Below are 23967 nucleotides of genomic sequence, written 5' to 3'. Positions count from 1 at the left end.
GACAACACACACACACACACACACACACACACACACACACACACACACACACACACACACACACACACAGAGTGCCGGTTCTCCCAATCTGCAAAGGTGTGGTCTGCCCTGAAAAGGTTCTGACCTCCTCTTCAGAGTCCTGGAGCTGCCCCTGAGGAAGTTAGACACAAGTTTCTAAGTAGAAGCCAAGGACAGGCGTAGTGACAGGCAACGTGACGCGGTTGGTAATAAAAGGAGTTCGTTTACAGTTCGGGCAAACACTGTAGGAAGGCCACTCTCGGCTTCAATGTAGTATTTTTGACTTGGTGAAAACCACAAAGCAAAGACAAAAATCTGCAGGCTGTGGAGGGAAAAGCTGCATCGTTAGGCAGGGGAGGAGCAAACCTTAGGAGCAGCCATGCAGTGAGGTCCCCAGTAGACACGTTTGCATTTGCCCTCTGCCCTTTGCTCTTTACCCTTTACCCTTTATAAGGGTCGCTCACTCTTGCTTTTCTTTTATTTTTTTTCTTTAATGTATGTGAATACACTGTCGCTGTCTTCAGACACACCGGAAGAGGGCATCGGATCCCATTACAGATGGTTGTGAGCCACCATGTGGGTGCTGGGAATTGAACTCAGGACCTCTGGAAGAGCAGTTGGTGCTCTTCGCTGCTGAGCCCCCACTCTTGCTTTTCCACTGCTGCTCATAAGGGTGAAGACTAGATGTGTTTCCAGGAACAGCTACCAAAGCCAGGTGTGGGGGTACCCACCCTCTTGTAAACCCAGCATTCCAGAGGTGGAGATGAGAGGAGGATCATGAGTTCAAGGTCATCTTTGGCTACAAAGAAAGTTTAGGTCCGCCTGAGATATAGGAGGCACTACCTCAAAAGCCCAAAAATAGGCTGGAGAGGTGGCTCAGTGGTTAAGAGCACTGACTGCTCTCCTAGAGGTCCTGAGTTCAATTCCAAGCAAAAAGCCCAAAAAATTAAGACCAAAAAAAAAAAAAAAAAAAAAAAAAGAAAAAGGTTACTGAGAAAAAGTATAACGCTAAAGAGACGAAGCAAAACAATGAGAGGTTTTTATGAAGACTTTTGGAAACCAGGAAACAAAGTTAATAACTCTCACTTCTCTCAACTGAAAAAAAGAATCAGCTTTCCTAAATCTTTTGGTTTTAAGATACCACAAGTAATTAGCAATTGCAGAAGCCAGGGCAATCCGAGTACCAGGAAGGCTACACATTTTTTTAATATTATTAGTTTTTGATGGCTTTGGTCTATATGCAGCACAAGGAAGAAGGCTGCACATTTAATAATATTAATAACGGCACCTTAGGCTAACCGTGCTCCAGGGAGCAGTCTGCCTGTGTAACGAGATCTGCCAGGCTTGTCCTCTGACCCAGAGTCCACTTTGGAAACCATACCCCAGGGGCAACACACTCCAAGTAAAGTAAATGTCACTTAGTCCATGGTGTTTACAAGCTTCCTTCGTCACAACTGTTCAGACCAGACAAACTCCTAACACTGGACTCCAAGAAAAGAATTCAATCAACTACAGATCAATACAAGATGGAGTTACCGATGCCCATGATTGCCTCCCATCCTACCACACACCCGATTTCCCTGTGGATTGTCTGGAAAGGCTGAAGGGGGAGCATGGGTCCTCCAGCCAGTGAGCAGGTGGTACACGTGAACTCAGCACAGTGGCTCTACAAAGATCGCGTGCTTCCCGGCTGGGATGCAGCTCAGCTAACAGTGCTTTGTCTAGCATGCAGGAAGCCCTAGGTACGATCCCCAATGCTGCCTAAGCCAGGCCTACAATCCCAGAATGCCAGAGGTAGAAGCCGGGGGATCAGAAGTTCAAAGTGATCTACTACATAGCAATGGGAGGCCAGCCTGGGCTACCCAAGATCCTGTCTCAAGACACAAACAAGACAAAAGACAAAAAAAGATGTGGTTTGGCCACACTGTTGTCAGGGCAGGAGAGAACACAGCCTGGGAAGGTGCTGTCCTACGTGGGCTCCTACAGTGATAACTGTATGAATCCTCAAGCTGGGGGGCTACAAGCCAACTATGGCATTCACATGGCACAGAGAAGGAAGAAATAATTTTCAGCCACTAAGGTGAGGAAACCCACGTCATTACCAGGACGAAACAAAACAACAATAACCACAACAAACCCACAAAATCAATTTTGATGGCAGTAACTTCTCATAGAAATACGTCAAGATATAGACTAGTCAGTAATTTTCATATGAAAAGAAATTGTAGAAGGACAGAAATCAGATATATCAGTGATATCTACGTACAGTTAGCCAGCAAGCACCAGAAATTATGATATGTCTTAAAGTTTTCTTTCCATCAGCAAAATGTATGACATATATATTGATCCCCACCTAAATACCATCATCTGTAAAGATTTTTAGCATATATATAACAGTACAGACTAAGTCTCAGCTACTGTGGAGGCTGAGGATGGTGGAACACCGCTTAAATCCAGAGATCTAAGAACAGCCTGGATGACACAGGAAAATTTGGCCTCAAATTTTTAGCTGAGATTTTTCGGCTTCAATCGATGGAAAAAAGTCTTGAGGACAAGGAAAGGGTGCAGCCAGCACATCAGTCTGGTGAACGGCTGCTCTGCCTTTGAGTTCGGCAGAGCACGAAGAAGGAAACTACAAAGAAGGCTGTGGTAAAGCTCAGTGGCGGGCGCCAACTAACATGTGAACACTCCGGATTCAATCCCAGCACTGGAAGCGAAAACAAACAAACAAACAACACCAAATAAAAACCCCTCATCTCCTGTAAATACATGAAAGCAAGAGATCACAGAAACTATTTAGTGGAATAAACTACTTCTACATTATTAAACACTGTAAAAATAAATAGATACGTGATGGATGGATGGGTGGATGGGTGGATGGGTGGATGGGTGGATGGGTAGATGGGTGGATGGGTGGATGGGTGGATGGGTGGATGGGTGGGTGAGTGGGAGGGTGGATGGATAGACAAATGGATAAAGAAATGGATGGATGGATGGATGGATGGATGGATGGATGGATGGATGGATGGATGAAGCCAGATCTGAAAGAGCATCAGTGATCTGAAAAGGTGGGTGGGGCACCTTTATCAACTTTATAACCAATGACTAAATCCCATTGTATCTGTAACACTTGGCGATCAGTAAAAACCCTCAGCACAATCTTGCTCATGGATATTTACCCTAAATGAAATTAACAAGGACTAGAAAAACGCATGTGAACAATCCTCACTGCCATGTTTCGGGGGACCAGGGTGACGGTCGATAGTCACTATCAATTTGACAGGATGTAAAATCAGCTAGGAGACGAGCCAACGTTCCATGACCAGCCTGGGGGAGCAGTGTATTCCCTGAGCATGGGTGAGCCGGTTACTACCCTGAGCATGGGTGAGCCGGTTACCACAGTACAGTAGGGTTCCCCAGAACAGCCAGACCAAAGCTTGCTGTCTTCAGCAACTGTCTTAGCATCCAATCCTTGCACACAAGCCAAAGCAACAGCTGTTGTCATTGTCAGGACCTCCCGGGTCTCCCCGGCCAACAGTTTACAGGAAGGCAATCCTCTCTTAGGCACTGGCTTCTCGTTTAACTATCCTATGGCTTCTGGGACGCCTGTTTTCCCACACAGGGGGCACCTTTATTCCCTCTGTAACATCTGCAGAAATATTACCCATGCTCTTCACAACCATAGAGGCCCCCAAGGATACCACAGCTGCACCTGGCTCTCTCTCTATCCTTGCTCCTATAGATCCGTGTGTCTGTCTCTCACATGTCCCCCTTCAGAGCAGCCGTGCGGGGCATAGCATCCCAAATGAGCTACTTACTTGGCTCCTTGCAGTCAGAAGTCGCTCCCCCTGAGCACACCAGCTTCCTTATCCTGGGGCGTTCCCATCCTGCCTTATTTGCACCTCCGAACCTCCAATGGACTTAGCAAGGGGCCAGCTAGGCTACAGGGCAAGACATAAGGACAGGGTGGACCACTGTGCCCGTCAGCTTCCTGGGCTTGGTAGACCCTTGGCTGGCATTGCATCGTAGCCGCGGCCACCTGACGCCTTTCCATTGGCCACACCCCAGGAGAGAAATGCACACAGCATATTCCAGGAAGGAAGATGCCCGCCCTTTAGGTCAAGTTTAAGCCTTTTTACCTGTTCTCTTCTACTGCTGAGCGTATGTATCCGCTGGTGCTGGCGCCAGGGGCGGCACCGGGAGCTGTGCACATTAATAGAACACCGATTCAACATGGGGCTTCTAGGCACCACCCTGCCTGGTCCTCACTAACAGATGCCCCTGGCCACTCCATTCCAGAAGAGGCTGCTGTAGTTTCTACCCATAGGAGTTCCTTCCCCAACAGGGGCCAGCACAGTGATGCTCAGGAAGGCACTAAATTCCCACCCTGGCCCCGATGCCTTGACTGCGCTGGCTCTCTCCACTCTGGAGACTCCAGTCTTCTCTTGCCTGGCAGACTGGGCCACATGCACCACCTCTCTCATCTACACTTGTTCCTCCCCTTTACTACTTGACGCTGCTCATGGAGCCCAGGGTTCTGAGGCCCAGGAAGGGCTCTTTTACAAAGGCCTACCCTCGGGTCATCCCCATCTGGAAGAAACAGCACGCCAATTCCTAGACCTCATCGGCCTGCTTCTACTTTCCTACTCGAATCAGAAGCTATGCTGGGGACACTAGGCGCATGCCCACAGTGTCCCTTTATTGTTGTGCCTCCTTAAGCAAGTTGCCTCCAGGTAGCCATCTCAGCCCCAGTTACACATCTCCTTACACATTAGCAGCAGCCAGGCAGCCTACATGGCTGCTTACCCACACTATCACCCTTATGCTCTACTCTCGGGGACCATAATATTGGCTCTAAACCATAAGCTACTCTTAGGGTGTCTCCACCTGACACAGTGGATCCCATTCATCAAGCAGGCAATGCCACTCCATACCAGAAAAAGAAATGGCTACCCATGGATCTCCCATCCACAGCCAAGCTGCTCTACCTCCCAGGAGTTCAGCCTGTTACACATCTCACTACCCATTATAAGAACCACCAACAACCACCATAGCCAGGAGGCACCCCTCGTGAGTAAGGACGAACACTGGGGTTCCTCCCTAGTCAGTTCAGCCTTGGTTGCCAGTCTCATCCTTCATTTTTGTCATAATCCTGCTGATCATGCTAAGAACTCATACCCTAGGGAGACACAAACATCTGCCTCTCCCTTAAAAAAAAAAAAACGAACAAAAAAACACCAGCGATAAACCAGAGAATAACTCCACCAGCATCCAACCGGGGCAACCAGTACAGTGCACTGGGCTTATTTACAGAGCACAAGCAACCCCAAAATAACTGTACCTGGAAAGTGTTACCCCGGGATGGGGAGAACGTCTCAGTGGCTGCACTGATGAGTTTAACCTTCTAGACATCTGAATACTCTGGCACTTCCTGAGATAGGGCCATGTGCAATTAGGGCAGCAGACTGGCCAACAGCAGGCTGGAAATTGCAGGAGGTGATGCTCAGTGAGCCTTCCCACACCTCCTAGGAGGGAACATCAACTAGAAAGCCTCAGGGGTCTCATGAAGGGACCCCAGCTGAACCTGTGCAGATGGTGGCTTGTTTTCAGGTATGCCGATCCCTGCACTACTGTCCTCCCTTAATCCAAGTTGCAGATCTAGATTAATCTAGATTAGTCTAGTGCAGGCAACAGCACTTTGTCACGGTGTCCCTGACAGTCAGCCCGTGAATAAAAAGCTAAGGCGAATGGTTCTACATAACGGTTTCTCTTCGACCCTTGAGAGCCATTAGGTACATTTTGTTTCACCCCTTCACTTTGCCGCTTTAAACACACGCTATCACTCACAGTACCCATCAGGACTTTGGCATTCACACCCTTCAGACCCCTGTTAGCCCACCATTCCTTGTAACAATAGTCAATGCACACCACGTGGAGTCCAAAACCCTAACCTTTTACGGCGACAGAAGTTATCCTACCTACTCTGATACCGGTCCCTTTAACTCAGAAACCTCCTTCATTGGTGTCTACAAACTCAAGCTCTGGATTCCTGCCCAGATCCCCACTCACCTCCTCGACTAGCATCTGTACCGAGTGACTTACACAGAACCGGTGTTTGTATAGCGTTTGCACTTTCTTCGAAGGTCACTTCGCCTCTCTAAGCCGTTGTCAAACTGCCCGGGTGATATCCGGAGTTCACAGGGCAAGGTGGAGATCAAGGAAACAACGCACTTAGAGTGCTAGACGAGTCCTTGCACGTGTAAGTGCCAAGTGGCTCTGCAGGGTGTCTCAAGTGCCATCGAACCTGCTTCTTATCACCTACACCTGCTTTCCACTGTACATGTGTCCCAGCTCAGCGCCCCAAGCTTCACCGAAGCTCCATTGCTGGAGAGGGCTCCTAGGAACATGACCTCCGTCATGAGCAGGCATTCTAGAACACTGAGAGTAAGATACCCTAAGGACCTCCATCTTCCCACCCCAGAGAAAATGCTAACGGCTTCCCAGAGGCTTGGATGAAATCTCTTTGCTTGAACTGTCCCCACTGACCCTGCTGTCAACATGAAAGTTAATACACCACCATCCCCTCCATTCTGACCACTAGCACTCAGAACAAACTGAAGCCGGGAGGCCATGAAGGAGCTCCCACTTCTCCATTCCAGAGCAAGGAGCACAGGTGACACAGCCACTGCGTAGCACTGGAGTGTCCTGGGCCGGGTGTACTCCAAGCTCAAAGGTACTCCACGGTGTGGGAGGGAAGAGGGCCAGGGAAGCCGGACGGCTAAGCAATGCTTTCAGACTCAACACAGGTTAATGCTATTCTCGGTTGTCAACCTGACTACATCTGGAATTAACTGAAACACAAGCAGCTGGGTACACCTGTGAGGGAGTATTATTATTATTATTATTATTATTATTATTATTATTATTATTATTTAAATCATCTGAAGTGGGAAGAACCACTTTTAATCCAGATCTTTTGAGGTGAGAAGATCTACCTTTCATCTGGGCCATACCTTATGTTAGTAGCTCATCTAAAAGACATGAAAGAAGGAAGCTGCTTCTCTTGCCTGCCTGCTTTCGCTCTTCACTGGCGTTTACAGCCTACTTCCTCAGGATCCGGGCATATGCTAAAGACCAGCTGAGACATCCAGCCTCGTGGACTGAACAGCTACTGGATTCTTGAACTTCCAACTGGTAGACAGCCATTGTTGGACTAGCTGTACCAAACCTGTAAGTGACCTAATAAATCTCTCTCTCTCACACACACACACACACACACACACACACACACACACACAGACACACACAGACACACACACAGACACACACACACACACACACACACACACAGACACACCCACACACACACAGACACACACACACAACACACACACACTGCCACACACACACACACACACACACACACACACACACACACACACACACTTACACACACACACACACACACACACACACACACACACACACACACACACACACACACACACACACACACACACACACACACACACACACACAGACACACACACACACACACACACACACACACACACACACACACACACACACACACACACACACACACACACACACACACACACACACACACACACACACACACACACACACACACACACACACACACACACACACACACACACACACACATCACACACACACACTCACACACACTACACACACACACAGACTCACACACACACACACACACACACACACACACAGACACACACACACCACACAGACACACCCACATAGTCACACACACCACACTCACACAGACACACCCACACACACTCCACACACACACACACACAGACACACACACACACACACACACACACACACACACACACACACACAGACACACACACACACACACACACACACACACACACACACACACGTGTCTATTCCAGAAAAGAAAGATTATCAACACATGATCCAATAAGTAGAGAAAAATATATGTAAAGAGAAAGGTCACAATAGAATTACCAGTGAAACCGACAGCCCTTAAAGCACAGGAAATGTCTGGAGTGACACTTAACCAGGGTGCTGAGGCCAGCCAGACCAGCCACAAGGGATCAATTGCTGAGCAGAGCCTGGATCTCTCTGCCAGCTAGTGTGTGTAACCAAAGCAATCTAGTGTGTACGTATGTGAGTGTAGGCTCCAAGTGCCTGTTTGTATGTATGCTCACGCATGCAGGTACCCAATACATGCATGTGTACACTTGCCTATAAAGGCAAGATTAACATTAGATCTCTTTCTCCACCTTATTTTTTAGAAGTTTTATTTAATGTATGTGAGTACACTGACACCGTATTCAGACACACCAGAAGCAGGCATCAGATTCCATTACAGATGGTTTTGAGTCACCATGCGGTGCTGGGAATTGAACTCAGGTCCTCTAGAAGAGCAGTCAGTGCTTTTAACCGCTGAGCCATCTCTCCAGCCCCTCCACCTTATTTTTAAGTCGAAATCTAGACTGACTGCCAGAGAGCCCTAGGGACCTTCCTGTCTCCGTGCCACACTCCCAGCATTCGGTTACCAGTGCACATTAACGAGTCTGGCTTTAACTGTGGGTGCTGGGGAGTCAAACTCAGATTCTTCTGTTCGTGCAGCAAGCATTTTACTCACTGAGCCAATCCCCTGGGCTCCTGGGACGTGTGTAACATGACCTATCTACTTAGGAAACAAAACACTTGTACTGATGCTCACTGCACACACCCGCCATGCTTGACACGCATCCTTGTGTGTATCTATAAACCTGGATCTGAAGGGGTCAATATTAAATAATGAAACTCCACCTCACGGGTGTGGCGGACCACGTGGCGTCAGCAGTATTGTCATTTTTTCGGCGGACTCTCTGCCCAGAGTTCTCTAAATGTCTCCACCCGACTCACCGAATTACCAATTTCCATCCCAATAACACTGCTGGCTACTCTCTGGGCCGCTCTCTGCCTCCATGGCTAGCCCCATCAGAGACTGCCTATCTCACGGCTCTCTGCCCAGGACTCTACTCACGTTCCCAGCAACCCGGTAAAATCAAAACTCTAGAAACTTGTCATTTATTGATCAGATTTCTATCAGTAAAATTTCACTCCACAAAATGCCCACACGATAAACCTAGAGCCAGTTGGTACAGATACAAACTGCCCACCTAGATAAGACAAATCATCCTGTAAAAATCCATCCCTTAGGAGCCGGATGTAGATCTCTCCTGAGAGACACAGCCAGAATACAGCAAATACATAGGCGAATGCCAGCGGCAATCCACTGAACTGAGAACGGGACCCCACGTTGAAGGAATCAGAGAAAGGACTGGAAGAGCTTGAAGGGGCTCGAGACACCATATGAACAACAATGCCAACCAACCAGAGCTTCCAGGAACTAAGCCACTACCCAAAGACTATACATGGACTGACCCTGGGCTCCAACCTCATAGGTAGCAATGAATATCCTAGTAAGAGCACCAGTGGAAGGGGAAGCCCATGGTCCTGCCAAGACTGAACCCCCAGTGAACGTGATTGTTGGGGGGAGGGCGGCAATGGGGGGAGGATGGGGAGGGGAACATCCATAAAGAAGGGGAGGGGGGAAGGGGATGTTTGCCCGGAAACCGGGAAAGGGAATAACACTCGAAATGTAAATAAGCAATACTCAAGTTAATAAAGAAAAGAAAAAAAACCCATCCCTTATACGATTTCATAGCTACCAGTGGCTAATTAAAGCCCCAGATCTGTGTCGTCCTTCTCTGCCTCCGTCTTGGTTCCTCTCCCTTCTCCTCTCTCCAAATCTCTGCACCCGCCTTACTTTTTCACTGCCCAGTCACAGACCTTGCCTTACCTTGTGCCTGCCCTCACCTGCATACTGACATCAATCCACAGGATCCCAAAGAAACATCACACAGCAAGAAAGGTCCTAAGTAGACGAGTGAGAGTATGAGAACTGGCTCAGAAAGGCTCTGTGGTGTAAAACCGTGAGCAGCCACGGCAGCGGGGCAGCGGGGCAGCAGGGCAGCAGCCTATGAAACACAACAGGACACCGTGATAACCATCATCTGGGTCAGAATGCAGGGTCTGGCATGGGCAGGTCTGGGGAACCGCTAACTACAAGTGACCAACAGCAGAAGCGGAGGCCATATTGTGAACTACTGAAGCACGGGGCAGTTCCCAGGCAGCTGAGAGGCGGATACAGAGAGGCATGAGAGCCTGTGAACCTGAATCATCAGGGGGTGAAAGCCGAGGACACAAGGGCAGGAAGGTCTGACCCAGCTCAGGGAAAGTGATGCACCAGCCGGTCCAGGGAAAGTGGCGTTTGAGGGTCCCAGGGGATGGTCTGGGCAGGTGCAGGGGGTGTCAGTGTGCAGGATGGAGGAAACAGCATGGGAAATATTGAGTCAGCTCAGGAAACACCTGCTGCCTCACAGAAGCCCAGGCACAGTGGGATATAAATCTGAAGCCCTCGGGGGTCTATCTGAGGGTGTGTTCGGAGGACCTGATACAGCGAGCTGACGTCTGTAGGTCACTCGTGACAAATCACTTTCATGAGCGCAGAATCTCCTTTCACCCTTTTGCCCTGGGGACGGATACAGCAGCAAGAACCAATCTCGTGATCTGGGGACAAGTCCGAGATCGTCATCACCACCTACTTCAGTTCTGTAAGTAAAGCAAGCTGCCTTGGTTATAAGCAGAATGACAAAGCCTGTCCCTCTTTCGTTAAAACTAACTAATAACCGGGTTCGGTTACACACACCTTTAACCCCAGCACTCAGTGGGCAGAGACAGGCAGATTCTGTTATTTGAGGTCAGCCTGGTCTACAGAGCCAGTTCTGGGCCAGCCAAGACTAGAAGAGAGACCCTGTCTCTACAAAAAGTAGACTGTGCCTAAGAGCGGCAGCCAAGATTTTCCTGGGATTTCCACACACATGCACATATACATGTACCTCCAAATACATACACACAGAGCAGGAATGCAGAGCTGCTCGCCGAAGGGTGCCAGGGCCCTTTCCTCCTCAGGTGAGGCACAAGACAATGATGAGCAGAAAGGACGTGGGGGCTGCAGAGCTCAAATGCAAAAACACCTCAGCTGGGCCTGATCCTCGAACATTCCTAAGCCACACGAGTCTATGACATCCACAGCTATTCAGTCTGCAACATCCACAGCTCTTCAGACTTCAAGGATTGAAAATGAGAGGCCAGAGTCATGCTTCTGAAGAATCCAGGCAAAGGCAGAACGTTAGGGACCAGACCATTAGGGCTGGAAGTTGATAAGGCATTTGCCCAGCAAGCATGAGGCCCTGAGATCAGACCCTCAGAAACCAGGTAAATGCCAGGTGGTGTCCAGTCATCTAATCTCAGCACCTCAAAGGCAGGCTTGGGAGCCCTGGAGCAAGATGATTTAGCTAGACTATCGAGCTCTGGATTCAGCTGAGTATCCCTGCTTGAACACACCAGCTGATGAGAAATTGAGGAAAAGTTCCCACAGAACCTTGGGCCTCCCAGGAAATACACAAGAGGACGCTCACGGGGTTGGGGATTTAGCTCAGTGGTAGAGTGCTTGCCTAGCAAGCGCAAGGCCCTGGGTTCGGTCCCCAGCTCCGAAAAAAAAAAAAAAAAAAAAGAGGACGCTCACGCATGTATGCACGCATGCACACACGCATACACACACAAGTGCACACACAGACACCAACATGCAAAGAATAACATCATTATCAATAACATCATATTAGATATCTTAGAGGTGTGATTAGTTTCCACGCCTGAAGGAATAAAAGGTATATAAGAACACTGATATCTGTTTAAATTTTTAAACTGGGGGCTTAAAGGATGGCTCGGGGGGTTAGAGCACTGGCTGCTCTTGAAGAGAACCTGGGTTCTATTCCTAACACCCCTATGGTGGCTCACGCCTTCTGCAACGCCAGTTCTTACTGGAGTTCTGATCTCCGTGGGCACCTGGCATGTATATGGTAGACATACAAACACACAGGCAAAACACTGAGAAACATGAAATAAAGTAAAATAAAATAAAATAAACTTTTAAAATGTTTTTAAAGTTTTACCCATATATAATCATTAACAAATGTCTTCCCCTGGGCCATTGTTCCTTAGAGGATAAGTAATAAATTCCAAAGCAGGACGCACTCCTAACCCTCAAGTCTACATTTCAAACAGTAGGATATCGCTCACTGAGTTTGTAATTTTTTATTTTAATTTGTAAAGGTTTATTTAATTATTTTACGTACAAGTGCTCTACCTGCATGTACACCTGCATACCAGAAGAGGCAGCAGATCCCATTACAGATGGTTGTTGAGCCACCCTGTGGTTGCACTCCCACTCCCACCACCCCAGTTTATAGGGAGTTTATAGGGAGGGGCTAGGGGGCCTTGGGGAGCAGTGGCAGGGAAGGTGGACTTATCTGAGAATGAGGGGTGGCAGACAGACAGGGGACAGGGGACTGTGGGTGGGGATGTTATAAAGAAGGGAAGCAATACCAGGGGAGGATGGGAGTGCAGTGTGGAGAGAGGGTGGGGGATGGGGAGTGCAGTGTGGAGAGAGGGTGGGGGATGGGGAGTGCAGTGTGGAGAGAGGGTGGGGGATGGGGAGTGCAGTGTGGAGAGAGGGTAGGGGATGGGGAGTGCAGTGTGGAGAGAGGGTAGGGGATGGGGAGTGCAGTGGGAGAGAGGGTGGGGGATGGGGAGTGCAGTGTGAAAGAAAGAATGGGGGATGGGGAATGCAGTGTGGAAAGGGGTGGGGGATGGGGAGTGCAGTGTGGAGAGAGGGTGGGGGATGGGGAGTGCAGTGTAGAGAGAGGGTGGGGGATGGGGAGTGCAGTGTGTAATTTAAATAAACATGTTTAATTATGTCCTTTAAACCCTCTGTTGTAGTTCCTAAGGAGCAGTTGAAGAGTATGTGCAGGACAGGCCTTAGTCTCAGGACAAACCTGGGCCTCAGCAATGAAGGGAACAGTGAGCCGGGCGGAAGCCACAGAGTCCTCAAAGGCCACAGTGAATAACTGCAGCTCTGTTACTCAGGGGGTGAGAAAGGGTTCATTCCAGAGCTGAGAATGGTGCACAGGGAGACAGACAAGCACACAAAGGATGATGATGATGGTGGTGGTGGTGGTGGTGATGGTGGTGATGGTGATGATGCTGATAGACAACGATAAATGCACAAAAAAAGTCACAGTGAAACCCATTTCTGCATGTTAAAAAACCAAAACAACAAAACTGACTTAAAAAGAGACTGGAGAGCACCCCAAGTGCCCGCCTGGAGCAGCTGCGTCAGAAGAAGGGGGTGTGGCCAGGACCAGAGATGAAGAAGTGCCAAGGGGCTCCATTGAGACAGGCGAGGGAGATCTGCTGGGCACAGAGAGATAAAGCACTGGACGGATGGTGCTGGGCAGACCAAGTGGGGGCAAGCGCAGGGGTCTGAACAGGAAATGACAGCCGAGCAGATGAAACATCAAGTCCACAGCTGGCCCTCGGTGGGCGGGGAATGAGTGACCACTGAGGAGCACCGAGCCTCTGAACAGTAACCGGGCAAAACAATCCAAACGACTTAGTGAACAGGTAAGAGCCCCCCAAGCAAGCCTGAGGACCAGGCAAGGCTGCACCAGGCTGGATCAGGCTAGACCAGGACAAGGCATCTCGCTCAGTCATTCTCAAGACAGCAGTTGCTCTCGGGGAAAGAGGCAAGAGAGAAGCAGGGTGTAGGTGCTACCTGAAGAAGGAAATTCCCAAGCCTACCCAAGGCTATGCAGAACAGGGGACGGCTCGGGATACCCATGTTCTCAGAAGCCCCGGCTGGCTAGCGCGGTCTAGGGTTTCAGACTTATTGCCTCGGCTAACACCCAACTCTTTGGAGGAAAGAGATATGAGAACAAAAACAAAAAAACGAAAAGCCAGAAGGAACTCCCAACGTGGAAATTCAGTTTTTGTCAGTCAAAATATACTCTGTATAAGTTAAACACCTTCACATAGACCATGGCTTAGACCGTAGCTGAGGAACGCCTGATAGTTGTCAGCAATGAACAGCACTTCCCTGTGAGCTAAAATCCTGTAACACAGTGGTCCTCAACCTTCCCAATGCTGCCACCGTCTAACACGGGCCCTCGTGCTGTGCTGACCCCCAACCACAAAATTAGTTTTGTTGCTACTTCACAGCTGTCACTTCGCCACTGTTATGAATCATAATGAAAATATCTGTGTTCTCCTGCGATCTCAGGCGACTCCTGAGAAAGGGTCATTTGACCCCCAGGAATAGGTCACGGCCCACCGGTTGTGAACCATTGCAAGTTAGATCTCTAGGCAGTGGTCCCCCCGAAAGGCTAAGTCTAGAATACACACTAAAATCTCACACATTACGGATTCAAAGGCATCTTTTACCATTTAGTTTACTTACATGAGTACATGTGTACCTGCTCATCTCGATGGGGGCGCCACAGAGGCCAGAAGAGGGTGTCCGATCCCCGGAAGCTGGCGTTCACAGCCGTGAGCCACCAGCCGTGAGTGAGTACCAAGAACCATACCCAGGTCCTCCGCGAGCCCAGCAAATGTTCTTCAGCACTGAGCCATCCTCCACCACCCCGAAATGGTAATTTCCTGACTGTCAGAGGCTAGACCACCACCACCCTGCCCCTTTCCGTTTTTGTTTTTTTCCTCGCCGGAATCCTTTCTTCCTACAGGCGGACAGTAACATTTGTGGAATGGCCAGCTACTCTACAGGATCTCTGACAAAAGCACAAAGGTCCCCTGGGTTGGCCTGAGGGAGGGAGCTTGGGATGCAATCTTGATCTGGGTGGAATGCAGTAGCCTGAGGATGAAGCTACATGGCCACCTATCAAACGTTATGCGTCAGGCTGATGAACCAACGGTTGTGGCAAATAAAACACAGCAGAAAAAGAAAGTAAGAAACACAGAACTGGGGCTGGAGAGACCACTTGGCGGTTAAGAGCACTGGCTGCTCTTCCACCGGTCCTGAGTTCAATTCCCAGCAACCACATGGTGACTCACAACCATCTGTAATGGGATCCAATGCCCTTTTCTGGTGTGTCTGAAGACAGCTACTGTGTGTGTGTGTGTGTGTGTGTGTGTGTGTGTGTCTGTATTTCTATGTGTGTCTGTGTGTATATGTGTATGTGTATGTGTGTGCATGTGTGTGTATGTGTGCGTGTGTGTATGTATGTGTGTGTGTGTGTAAGTCTGTGCATGTGTGTCTGTGTCTGTGTGTCTGTGTGTATGTGTGTCTGTGTGTGTGTATCTCTGTGTAGGTGTGTCTGTGTGTGTCTGTGTGTATGTGTCTCTGTGTATGTGTGTCTGTGTGTCTGTGTGTATGTGTCTGTGTGTGTGTGTGTGTATATGTGTGTGTATGTGTGTCTGTGTGTCTGTGTGTGTATGTGTATGTGTGTCTGTGTGTCTGTGTGTGTATGTGTCTGTGTGTCTGTGTGTATGTGTCTGTGTGTCTGTGTGTATATATGTATGTGTGTCTATGTGTGTGTCTGTGTGTCTGTGTATGTGTGTCTGTGTGTCTGTGTGTAATTCTTTAAAAATAAATAAATAAAACACAGAACCACAAGGAAAAAAAAAAACCGGAAAGAATCCAGCACGGTGTAATACTAGCCCTCTGGAGGCATGTATAGAGGCAGATCTCTTTGAGTTCCTGGGCTACACAGAGAAAGCCTTGCCCCACCCCATAACCTCCCAAAAAAAAAAGAGAAAGGAGAGACAAGGCAGCAAAATGCAGATCGATAAGTCATTTATAGCCCAACTCGGACCCAGCCGCCCTCGCCGTGCATGTGCACGCAGTCTTCACGTAGCATCCTTTAATTCAGAATTATAAATGGCTCCAGGAGTATTTGTTTTCATAGCTTGCATGCAATGTATGTCAAAGGCACTGCAGGTCCAGGCAGATTCAATTTCCTTTCTCTTCCCAAATACAAGAATCTTGGTCAAGCTTGCATTTTTCTAGGCTTTGACCTTGTGACCCTCCCAGCATGCAGTTCTGCAGGTGGGAAATCTGCCCAAGTCACTGTGGTCACTGCTCTGAGGACACACGTACCCATGAGGATGCCTGATTCCCTTTCTTCGCCCGTTCCCTCCCAGGAGGTGGATAGGGAGATCAGTGAGTAAATGTTTGTCAAATACTTCGGGTTTCTTGAATGAAAGGCAACATCGAAATTTAACCACCTGCGGCTGGCTGGCCTTGTCCTACCACTAGCAGACTCTGTGTTGGGGCTTCAGAGAAGGAAATCAAGGCTGCTGGGGACGGCCTTCCTGAGCAGCTCACTTCTGCACCCTTCCTCGAGATGGGCAGTGATCCCAACATCCTTTAACTAACCCTGATCTCGGCATTCAGAATGCAAAGACCCAGCACAACACACTAGGTTCCTTGTCCCAGAGAACAGTGGACCAGCAAAGGAATTCTTTTCTCTGCCTTCTTCCTGACCAACTTCCCTACTGCCTGGGGTACTACGGACGGCCTTCAGAATGAAGGGCCACATGCAGCTGCCAGCCCGACATGTTTGCTGTGAGCCAATAGCCTAAAATAAAGTCAAGGACAAAGCTTTATGTGTATGTTGGTACACATGTGAATCCAGTCTGCTGAGTAACAAAGAACGCATTCACGGCCACATACGAGGCCGCCAACACACAAACACCCTCCTGACAGGCAGTACATTATACAGCGTCACACGGAAGTCTCATAGATGCTCTGGGAAGCCATAGCTGCCTGGCTCCACCTTGTAGGTGAAGAAACAGACGGTCAGAAAGGCTATGAAGTCAGCCCACCATCACACTTGTGAAAAACAGCAGAGCTATGCAGGGCCAGAAAATGCTGGCCACCAAACCTGACAATTCGAGTTTGATCCCTGGGACCCACAGAGCGGGAAAAGAGAACCAAATGTCACTTCCACAAGCATGCCCACACATATACACACACGCAAAGTAAATAAATGTGAAAGAAATTGCAAGTGGCAGAGTTGGAATTCAAGTCTAGCTGTATTTCACTCTCCCAAACACACACACACACACACACACACAAACACACACACACACACACATACACACACACACACTACAAAGTTGTAGCTACTGGCCCCGCCCACCCCTGGGACCATTCAATCAACCTTCCCTAGGAGGAGGGCAAAATTAAATCCATTTAATCAGTCTGGGAGATCAAAAAGCTCATTTCAGACACTAACTTCCTCCCTGCTGAAGCGTTGGTGTCTGTTTCCCTCCGTCCTTAATTGGCTAATTAAGTATTTCATCTTATCTCTCCTCCTGCCCTACCTCCAACCAAGTGCCTAACAAAATTCCGAGGCTCGGGATGGATCTGAAACCCACACAGCACTAGGTAACCAAGCAATGAAAAGTTCAAAAGCAAGAATGTGTCCAAATTCTTTTTCAAGAAACAGACAAGACCGCTGGAACCCAGGTGAGCTCAATTTGCTAGGAAGAGGTCAATATTTGTATCCCTGACGGGCAGGAACATAATTCAGTCAGAAAGCACATGCTGGGGAAATCCTCACAGTCCTAGACTTCTGCTCTTCTGAAAACTCTGATTTCCTCTGAATTCTCTGTGCTGTGCCAATATTAAAAGTCTCCCTTAGGCGATTCTCTTTCAACTGACCGTGGATCATACCACACACACAAACGTGAATAACTGCGGTGCTGTGAGTTGGCACAAACCAAGGAGGAGATCCCGGAGGAGACCTAGGACCAATCGGTGAGGAGAAGCCACGGCCTCTTGGTACACACTTTCCTCATGCAGGTCCCACACACATTCCAGATCTCCCATCACGGAAATGCTTGCTCTTGAGATCAAAGATGGGCTGGGAGAGAACCTTGAATAAACACCCTCAAGTTGCAAGGAGCCACTTCTACGTACCAGCTTAAGACACCTGAAGGCTGGAGATCTGGTGTCTTGGCCAGGAGCAACCACTAGGCATATACACTTCAACCCAGTGAAGTCCCTCATAGAGGTGACTGGACAACCTCTCCTGCACCGAGGAGCTTTTTCCGGCAGGATGTGCTGGACCCTGCATTACAGGGATGGGAGATTTCGGTTTCCACAGGTTCAGAGAAAGGAAAGAAATCCTCAAGACATTGTGGAAACTACTTTTTTTTTTCCGGAGCTGAGGACCGAACCCAGGGCCTTGCGCTACCACTGAGCTAAATCCCCAACCCCCGGAAACTACTTTTTAAAGGCAGTGATTCTGAGACACAGAGCAACATCCTTGAACTGATTCTCCACATGCCAGCCACACATTCACACAGGTAAGGCGGCCGTTAGGGAAGAAAGCTGTTAGGGACCTGGGAAAGGGAAGAACACTTGCCCGGTGAGCAAAGGCCCTGACCAGGTTCTGTCCCCAGCACCAAAGGGGAAACAAAACCAAACCGATTCTAAGATACAAATGTCAAAAGCTCCCTCAGGACAAGGTTCTGTAGGGAGATGGGGTGGTCCTCACTGGGATACTTTGACAGAACCAAGGACCGGTCAATTAATGACAAACACCTGTCACCCCCCCCCCCAGAACCGTGTGGGAGACACATCAATAGAGGAAACACGTCCAAAGGGAAAGCTTTTGATCCTTGGAAGCTACTCCTGGTCACGGGAAGTGAGTAAGAGACTTCCGGTTTCGTTTCTGCTGGGGTGGGGGCTAACTATGCCAGCAACAGTGCACCAACCTGCCCATACATGCCCCGCCAGCCACCGGGTCTCTCTCCAAGACTTTCTGCACGCCCCCCTCCGCGCCCCTCACTTTGCCCAAGCTGTTTCCTCCTCTGGAATGCAGTCCCTCAACCACTCCTAAGTTGAGCATCATTCCCTCCCTCGACGAAGGTAACCCCTTTCCTCCACCACCTGGCCTTCCCTGACTCTCACAGAACCCCTCTCCTGCAGCACATGTCCCTATCCGCCCACGGGCTGCCTTCGGGGTGCTGCTGACTCTTGTAGTGGGATCTCCTGGCAGAGGATTAGACTCACCACTGAGTTCGTTGAATGAATGAGGGAGGGAATCCATTTCAAGAAATTAACTTGTTTTGGAATCTGACCATCCAGCAGCAGTCTGAACGTAACTCGCCTCCAGTAGGACCCCGTAATAGCTAATCCGTGGACCGACTAAACTCAAAATCTCACAAGCTCCTCAAACCGAAGGAAGGAGGGCAAAGGGGAGGGGGTAGTGACAGCGCACATCAATTCCTCCAGAAAAGATAGGAAAACCATTCCCAAAGATTCAAAACTAGACGCGGGGTCACGTGGGAAAGGGGCTGCTAACTCTCAGAACCTGCAAAGTTCGAGCTGGAGATCTGGTCTGAGATGCACACAATTTTTCCCTGCGCGCTTGTCCGATCACCCAAGCTGGAGCAAGAGACTCGGGAGTTTGGTATCACCTCTGGGGCACTGGAGAGAGTGCACAAGGACCCCTCACAAACTCAGTGCCCACAGAGGCACAGGGCACGCTTGGGGCGCTGCGCTGTATTCCCCTGCTGGCAAACACAACAGGAGCTATTGGAGACGTTTTGGCTGAACCCCAGAGTCCCAGACCGCGCTCCCTTTCCAGCTCAATCCTGGAGGAGCGAGCGCCGCACACGAAGAGAACCCGGCGGCCGGCCACCTGGCGCCCCCACCGCGCTCTCCGGCGTCCGCGGCAGCAAGCCCAAGTTGGCTCTGCCGGAGTATCTGCTCCCGACTGGCTAGCTTACCTGCTTACATGGCCCGGGAGTGACCCGGGTGCCGCACGTTGACCATCAGCGAGTCTAGGTCCCCACCACTGGCTTCTAGAAGCAGGCAGAGGAGGGGCGCAGGGAGGGTTACGCAGCGGCCGCCGCGCTGGGCGCACCCGGGAGGAGAAAGGGCCAAGAACCTGAGCACCGCCGTCCCGCGCGAGGGGACCGGGGCGATCAGAGAGGTGGGGCGCAGAGAGGGACCGCCAGCGGCCACTTGGCACCAGATGCTCCACGAGGACCTGCCCTATGGACGAGTCGGCTGAGCGGAGGAGCGCAGCTAGCTGGCCGGGCCCGCGGCCGAGGCGCTGGGCAGCGGGGAGAAGTTGTGCAGAACTTGAGCCTCGGGAGAGCCGGAGCGCCAGGAAGCGCGAGCGGCCGGGAGGGCGGAGGAAGGGGCCGGGTGGGAGGGGACGAGCAGGCGCCGCTTGCCGCGCTCCCCCGCCCGGGGCTCGGCTCTGCAGCGCTGGGGGCCGGGAGGCGGGGAGTGCGCGGGGCGCTTGCTGGGCGGGCCAGGAATGCGTCCGGGGAGGGCGCGCGCCAGCCTCGGGGACGCGCTCCCAGCGCTGAAAAGAGGAGCCCGGGCTCCCCCGCTGCGGGCGCACGGTCCCCAGGGACGTCACAGCACTGGAATCCGAGGAATGCCAGGCTGTGGGAGCTCCTTCGGCCGGCCGGGCAGAAGTCGTGCACTTTTAATGGGCTAGCTTTGGAGCGTGTTTTCCTTCCAAGGTGGGGGACTTGGACTGAAGGGACGTGCCTGGAGTGAGATAGACTGGAAGTGGAGAGGGGGAGATGACCCAAGTCAACCCAACTGTGCGACGCTTAGGAGACGGAGGGGAAAGCGGAAAGGAAAGGACGGTCCCTCCAAGATTTCCGTGGGCAGCTAGGGGGTGGGACGCTGGAACTAGAACAGGCCATTTATTTGAGTGAGGTCTCCAAGCAGGATGCCCCCATGCCGCCACCGCCCAGGAGACGCGGGCCAAATTAGGGTGGCCTCCTTGAGCAGACAATCTAGAAGCTCTCCCCGGAATCCTAGGATCTCTGAGTAGTGAGTCTTAGCTCCGGTCCTCCCACCCCGCCCCCACGGCCAACCAGCCTTTGTGTGCTAGGAGTTGGAATATGTGGTTTTCCCGGTTTGTTCCATGCCACGGAGGGGCCCCACCCCGCCTGGGTAGGCACTGGGAGGGAACTGCGTTAGCACTCTCGGAGGTGGGGTTACTGAGGCGCAGCCGGTGTAATGGAAAAGGCACTCAGCCGGGCAAGGGAACCTGTATTAGGCCCCGCTGAGTTGCTGGCCAAGTGGTTAACTCAGGAAGATCCCAGCCCCCAAGCCCTGATCCTTGGTTTTGGTAGTTGTAAAGTGAACGGGGTTGCCTGTATTTTTAAGGTGCTTTGTGTGTGCCTTGGCGTCTGTTCTCTTTCGGAAGTCTCAAGACCAGTCCTTTCAAGGACCCCGAAGTCCTTGTCACCCAAGATATCGTTAAATTACTTCACTGTGCAGGCAAGGGATACAAAGCTTCCAGGCTTTATCCTATCAAAATGGCACTCTGGCGGCAGAGACAAGAAAATCACAAGTTCTAGGTTGGCCTCGACTATACAGCAAGACCCTACCTCAAAACAAGAATGAAAGGTCCCTTATGCCCACAGAGCAAGTGTGTAATGGCTGGCTTCTAAGCATTCGCCTGTCTGCAGAACGAAGAAGAATTAAAGAGGACCCAGGGGGACAAAGATGGGAAGTGAAGGAGGGCGAGTCTTTCAAAATGTCAAGGAGAACGCTGTAGGGGGTTGGTGAGTTTCCAAACAGCCTTCAGGAAGGGCTTTATGTCGCAGCTCAGTGTGGGCAGCATTCCACACAGCCTGGCATTACCACCAGCACCCCTTAGCGAGGGTTCAGGAAGCAGGAAAGAAGGACCAGAATCACCAGGGAGCACCTACTGCTGAGGTGAGCTAAAGGACCCAGTCTGCAGAGTAACTGCTCTTAGCCTCAGATGTTTGACTGAAACAAGACTGGGCTCGGGGACAAGAAGATGCCTACAGGCTCCAAGTGTGGCAGGCTGTGCCTTCTGGGAGACAGGAGGCAAATGTCACCGTGCAAAATAGGTGGCATATGGATGTTGTGGCTCTGAGTCTCAGACCGCTGAGCACAGCGCCCCCCCCCGCCCGCGGCGCCCCCCCGGCCCACTGTGGTCTAGAAGAAAGGGCAAAGGATTTTCAAACAGATGCAAAGGTTGGGCTCTGCCTAGGAGCAGCCCTGTGACCCTGGGCGAGCCACTTAGCGGAGGCTTGAGTTTATGTTGTCAGTGGAGTGTGACATCGGGGACAGAGTTTGGTTGGATTAGCTGAATCTTGGGCTGCCACCCTGTCTGATCTTGCATGAGTGCTTCCTTCTCCAGACACAGACATGTTTGTGGAGGGAGCTAGGTGATGCCAAGAGCCGGGAGTCCAGTGATGAATGTCACTGTGTTTACAGCTGTAAGTAAAACCTGGGCGGGGCACTAGCCCTCTGCACTTGTGTGTACTTTTTAAATCAGCTCATTCATAAAATAAAAGCCATTATTAATTTTAAGAACCTATGCAGTGCTGACTGATCGGCTTTATATTGGAGCATAGGAAGGCAACACAAGAATTATTTCACACACACACACACACACACACACACACACACACACACACTTTTTAACGACTTGGAAGTTGCACTTTGGTTCTCCTGTATGCTACATTTGTGCTGAACCACTGAGACACAATTCTTTGTAGGGGAAAGCACAGCTTAGACCTCAGGGTGTCCTTCAACATATGCCGCTTGCGTGCCCAGTACTGGAAGAGGTTTGGGGAGTCTGGCATGTTGCCTCACATCTATAATCCCAGCACTCAGGAAGCTGAGTCAGGACAACCTCCATGAGTTTTAGGCCAGAGAGTTCAAAGCCGACCTGGGCTTTACAGACCCTGTCTCAAAGAAACGAAAACAACGAAAGCAGAGTGTTTGGTGCACAAACAAGAGGACCTGAGTTCAGATCCTACCACTCTTCATGGGTGAGAGGCAGGAGGATGACTGGGACTCCAGGCTGGCTGCCAGCCTAGCCAAAAACCCCTCCTGCATTCCATAAACTGCAGTTCAGGGAGAGACCCTGCCTCAAAAGAATAAGGTGGAGGAGGACACACAGTGCCTACCTCTGGCCTCTGTACACAGGCAACCACACACATGCATCATACTCACACACATGTACACATACATACACACACAAAGAATACAACTTGAGTTAATTAAAAAGAAATTAAAAGCCTACCTACCTATCATCTATCTTATCCTATCTATCTATCATCTATCTTTCCATCTATCCATCTATCTATCTATCTATCTATCTATCTATCTATCTATCTATCTATCTCTCTCTAAAAGGAAACCAAATTCTCTCCCACCCCACTGCGTCTGTGTCTGTGTATGTAAGCAAACACCCCGTTAGGTGAGTCTTCACTCTTCGAAGTCTGATGAGGGTGCATGGCATTGACAGGACTTAAAGAGACAGGCTCTTACAGAGTCTCATGTTTAAAGCTTTACGACTTTAGGAACTTGTGAATATTAAGTTGTTCAGAGTGGTCCACTGCCTTGTTCTTCTTGAGTACAGGATGCCAGGCAGAATCTCGGGCCCTCCATGACCCTGACCATCTCCAATATGTTCTTGCTAATGTATTAGCTTTACACCCTCAAAGATGCTGAAGTCCCTGAAACCAGAACCGTTTCCTGAATCAAAACAAGCAGGCTGGGAGATGGCACAGTTAGAAAGGTACTGGCCAGACTGGAGAGACGGCTCAGAGGTTGAGAGCACCGACTTCTCTTCCAGAGGCTCTCAGTTCAATTCCCAGCAACCACACGGTGGCTCACAACCATCTGTAATGGGATCCGATGCCCTCTTCTGGTGTGTCTGAAAACAGCAACAGTGTACTCACTTAAAGTAAAATAAATAAATAAATCTTTTCTTTAAAAAAAGAGAGAGAGAGAAAAGAAAGAAAGAAAGGAAGGAAGGAAGGAAGGAAGGAAGAAAAGGAAGAAAGAAACAATAAAAGCACTGCCCATGCAAACACGAAGAGCTGAGTCTGATTCCAGCACCCATGTAAAAAGCCAGGCCTGGTGGTGCCCACCTGCAGTCTTCCCACTGGAGAGACTGAGACAGGAGGATGCCTGGAGCTTCC

General features: G+C 50.1%; 1 protein-coding gene across 1 annotated transcript in view; it reads right to left on the bottom strand.

The window, feature by feature from the left end:
* Ptpn14 (protein tyrosine phosphatase non-receptor type 14) overlaps window positions 1–19825 on the bottom strand; it is a 144459-nt gene extending 124634 nt beyond the window's left edge. Inside the window, exon 1 of the mRNA XM_032915621.1 lies at window positions 19759–19825. The gene's annotated coding sequence lies outside the window, so the exon portion shown is untranslated. The remainder of the gene's footprint in view (window positions 1–19758) is intronic.
* Between the last annotated feature and the right edge of the window lie 4142 nt (window positions 19826–23967).

This window comes from Rattus rattus, chromosome 10 (assembly GCF_011064425.1).
Source record: "Rattus rattus isolate New Zealand chromosome 10, Rrattus_CSIRO_v1, whole genome shotgun sequence".
Lineage (NCBI taxonomy): Eukaryota > Metazoa > Chordata > Mammalia > Rodentia > Muridae > Rattus > Rattus rattus.
This window is presented reverse-complemented; position numbering and strand designations above follow the sequence as displayed.